Source organism: Microtus ochrogaster, unplaced genomic scaffold (assembly GCF_000317375.1).
Source record: "Microtus ochrogaster isolate Prairie Vole_2 unplaced genomic scaffold, MicOch1.0 UNK52, whole genome shotgun sequence".
Classification (NCBI taxonomy): Eukaryota; Metazoa; Chordata; class Mammalia; order Rodentia; family Cricetidae; genus Microtus; species Microtus ochrogaster.
Window position 1 is genome coordinate 2,615,100 of NW_004949150.1, and position 4,746 is coordinate 2,619,845.

The following is a 4,746-nucleotide window of genomic DNA, read 5'->3' on the forward strand; positions in this document are numbered from 1 at the left end:
TTTAGTTCTTTTATTTCTCTGTTCATTTTTTGTCTGATGAACCTGTCCATTTGTGAGAGGGGAGTATTGAATTCTCCCACTATTAGTGTGTGTGTTTAATGTATGATTTAAGCTTTAGAAGTGTTTCATTGTCATATGAGGGTGCCCTTGTATTTGGGACATAGATGTTCAGTATTAAAATTTCCTCTTGATGGATTTTTCCTGTGATTAATATAAAATGACCTTCTTTGTCTCTTTTGACTGATTTTAGCTTGAAGTCTATTTTGTTAGATATTAGGATAGCTACACCAGCTTGTTTCTTAGGTCCATTTGATTGGTATATTTTTTCCAACTCTTTACTCTGAGATGATATCTGTCTTTGAGGTTGAGATGCATTTCTTGTATGCAGAAGAAGGATGGATTCTGTTTTCTTATCCAATCTGTTAGCCTGTGCCTTTTTACAGGTGAGTTTAGTCCATTTACATTAAGGGATACTAATGACTGGTGATTGCTCTCTCCTGTTAATGTACTCTTCATTTTTGGTAATGTTAATTTGTGCATTTTTTCTTCTTTGTGATTTGTTGTAATGAGATCATCAATTGTCTGTGTTTTTGTTGGTGTAGCCATCTTCCTTGGGTTGGAGTTTTTGTTCTAGTATTTTGTGTAGGGCTGCATTTCTGACTAGGTATTGGTGAAATCTAGTTTTGTCATTGAATATCTTGTTTTGTCCTTCATGGACTGAAAGTTTTGCTGGGTATAGTAGTCTGGTCTGGCATCCATGGTCTCTTAATGTATGCATAATGCTTGACCACGACCTTCTAGTTTTCATTGTTTCCAGTTAGAAGTCAGGTGTAATTCTGATAGGTCCACCTGTAAGTGTTACCTGGCCTTTTTCCTTAGCACCTAATAATATGCTTTCCTTAGTCTGTATGTTTAGTGTTTTGATTATTATGTGGCAAGAGGACTTTTTTTTGGATCTAGTCTATTTGGTATTCTGTAAGCTTCTTGTATCTTCATATACATATCTTTCTTTAGGTAGGGAAAGTTTTTTTTTCTATGAGTTTGTTAAATTTTCTGTGCCTTTGAGTTGAACTTCTCCTTCTTATATCCTAATTATTCTAAGATTTGGCCTTTTCATGGTCTTTCATATTTCATGGATATTTTGAGTTAAGCTTTTGTTAGATTTAATGTTTTCTTTAACTGATGAGTCTATTTCCTCTATTGTATCTTCAGCACTTGAGATTCTCTCTTCCATTTCTTGTATTCTGCTGTTCATTCTTGTGTTTGTGGTTCCTGATCTTTTTCTCATGATTTCTTTTTCTATAATTCCATCGGCGTGTGTTTTCTTTATTGTTTCTATTTCAGTTTTCAAGTCCTGGATAGTTTCTCTTATATGTTTGATTTCTTTTTCTTGGTTTTCTTTAAGCGATTTGCTGATATCTTCCAATTTTTGTTTGTCTATTCCTCAATTTCTTTAAGGGAATTTCTCATTTCATCTTTAAGAATTTCAAACATTGTCTTGAAGTTATTTTTTAGGTCATTTTCTTTCAATTCATCCATATTGGGTTATTCAGGTATTGCTGTTGTAGGGTCTTTAGGTTTTACTGGTGTTGTGTTGCTCTTTGTGGTGTAGTGTGTGATCTTACCTTTTCTACTCATCTTTTTCTCTAATAGATTTGGTTAAGGCTGTCTGAGATTCTGTTGAATATTCTTCTAGGTCCCAGTGAATCCAAAGCTCAGATGGTTGTTCCTCATGGTACAGTCAGTGTCACAGTTCTAGTTACCCATTTGTACTCCTGTTCCTAGAGGTAGCTCAGTGCTCATGTGTTTTGCTCTGCTCCCCTGGAGTTTGCTATCTCAGGCCTATTTGGCTTAGGTTGCTGGTGTTGATCTGTTTCTATAAATCCTTGTCTGGATCCCCTTCTACAGAAATCCCTGGCTTGGAGTTGGACCTGTTCTGGTGGAGATTGCTGACACTGGATCTGGTCGCTGGCTCAATCCTGATCTGCCTGTGTTCTGGGACTAGGTTGCCTCCCAGGACTGGATTTGCTCCTGGCTTCTGCTCCCTGTGGCACTTGTTTCCTCGGGTCCTCTCTGTCCTAGGTAGTTCACATTGATTCTCTTTGCACATGGCTCCTGAAGTTCCTCCTTTCAAATCAGAAAGTATTTTGAGCCCTGATGCATGATTGGGCTTGCAGGAATGCTCTGGGTGCAAACTGAAGAACACTGAGACATCTTTGTCTTACTGAGGCAAGAAACCTGGGATCTAGTTGTAGAATATTATTTTAAGATGGGTTCCATTTGTTTATGTTGAGGAACATTTGTTTAATGATACAAAGATGTGCTGCATTCTTTTAAGTTGCCTTTGTTTAACTCTGTGAGGTTGTCCTGCTTTGCCTGTCTAAATCACCTGATTGGTCTATAAAGAACTGAGTGGCCAATAGCTAAGCAGGAGAAGGGACAGGTGGGACTGGCGGGCAGGGAGAATAAATAGGAGAAGTCTGGGGAGAGAGATCAAGAAGTAAGGAAAGGAGAAGGAGAGGAGGCCAGCAGGGGCCATGACTTCCTGGATGCGCCTGAAGGTGAACTTGGACTTTCTCTTCATTCCAGCAGTGCTAGTGCAGGTGTTTGTTCCCCCTCCCCCCACTGCTGCTCAGAGGTTAATAAGAAAACACAGACGCTTCTGAGCTTCTCATCCAGCTGTCCAGCTTCACTTCCAACTGTCTTACTTTTCTTCCAGCTGTCTAACTTCTCTTCCAGATGACTCCCTCCTCCCCCATCCCTTAGCCTGTTGCCTTCTAAGGCTGTTGTGAAGACTGCTGGGAAATAAACCCCGAGTCCCCTATCCTTGCCCTCCCTATGATCAAGTGGGAACAACTGGAGCTCTAAGCAATTGCCCAGAGCTATTTTACTCAAGTTTATTTCTGCTCACCTGTCTTCAGGATTTGTATTTAAGCATTGTTCTTCTGTCTTGCTCTGGTTTCTGTTAAGTCTAAAACTGCAAAAGAGAAAATAAATATTTTGACATACAAATTCCTGGGCACTCTTTGTTAGAAAGCTGACTGCTGAATTCAGTTATGTAGTGACACATATTAGAAATGAAAATAAGCTGTACATATATTGAAAAATGATTTTTATAACTCTAATTAAAGGCAAGTTTTAGGAATCGAGATATGGCTTCTTACTGCACTTCCAAAGGTCCTGATTTCAATTCCTAGCACACACATGGTTGCTCACAACTGTTTAATATCCTCTTCTGGTGTGCTGATATATATGTAGAAAAAGCATCGATATACATAAAATACATTAACAAGTAAACCTTTTCTAAAAATCTAAATAAATAAATGCTAGTGTTTTTACAAATACAGCTGTTTGACCTTGGAATTAGTTTAAACAGTTCTTGGCTCAACCTTTGCTGAGCCTTTCCCAGAAATGAGTATTGTGAACTTCGGAAGTAGAGGATGTGTGTGCAGGTATGAATGGACCGACATGGGATCTGAGATCCAACCTAGGGTCCTCTGGAAGAGAAGCTAGTGTCCTTATCATCTGAGTCATCTCTCCAGACCCCTATGTATCTGCACATGTATGCACATGTTCATGTATATAGTTGTGTGTTTGTGTGTAAACCAAAAGACAACCTCAGCTGCTGACCCTCTGGTGCCGTGCACCCTGTGTATGAGTGTGTGTGTGTGTGTGTGTGTGTGTGTGCTCACTGGAACAGGCATGTGCATGCAGGGCAGGTGTGTGTGTGTGTGTGTGTTTGTATGTGTGTGTGCTCACTGGAACAGGCATGTGCATGCAGGGCAGGTGTGCAAATGTGCCACAGTGCTCACGAGAAGGTCAGAGGGCACCTTTAGTCACTCACTTTCCACATTGCTTAATCCAGGTTCTCTTTGTTGTGTGCTTCTGTAAATGAGCTGACCCTCAAGTTTCTGAAGAGTTTCCTATCTCCACCTCTCCCTTTCTCACAATAGGAGCCCTGAAATTATAGGCACACCCTCCTGTGTCCAGCTTTACATGAGTTCAAGTGGTTTGAACTCAGGTCCTCTGATTTCTTGCAAGGCAATTGCTTTACCTACAGAGCTATCTGCCGGTCTGGAAAAGGCTGAATTTCCTTAAGGCAAGTGCACAAAGGAACCTCTATCTTATGAACCTCACTGAGACTCACAAGAATCTTGTATGTGTGGAAAACTCTAAAGCATATGGATCATGTACAAATCCCATGACCTGTAACTTCAGCAAGGTTACCTCTCTCAAGAGATCCATAACTTCCCAAACAGAGCCGTCAACTCGGAACCAAGTGTTCAGACACAGGCATCTGGAGCGGCTTCATTGTAGACCACAGAAGGTACCATGGACCTACATGAGCGCTGGAAAACCGAAGGCAGAGGTCTGAGAAGAGCATCTCCCCCATGAACCTGGGATCCACATCATCCTCCGCTCTTCTCAGTCTCCCATAACCTGCAACAGAGTGGGAGCATCAGAGGTGCACTGAGTGGTCCATGGGGCAGAGGAATGCTAGGAGCAGTGGTAACCACCAGGTAGGTGTTAATAATCCCAGCATCCCAAAAATAGTGCGCTGTTCGTTTGTTACACTCTGCCCAGTTCCCGGGCTCTCCCTTCGCACTGCAACAGAAAACAAGCTTCAGCGTTCCCTTCTCCACTGTCCACACCTCCTGTGGATTAGCAGCAGCAAGCATCCCCGCACCTGCCCCTTTAACACACAAGTCAAGCAGAGCAGTAAAACAGACAACACACACCCACCAC

General features: G+C 41.4%; 1 pseudogene; it reads left to right on the forward strand.

The window, feature by feature from the left end:
• The first annotated feature begins 4,332 nt into the window (after positions 1-4,332).
• LOC101980317 overlaps positions 4,333-4,746 on the forward strand; it is a 1,937-nt pseudogene continuing 1,523 nt past the window's right edge.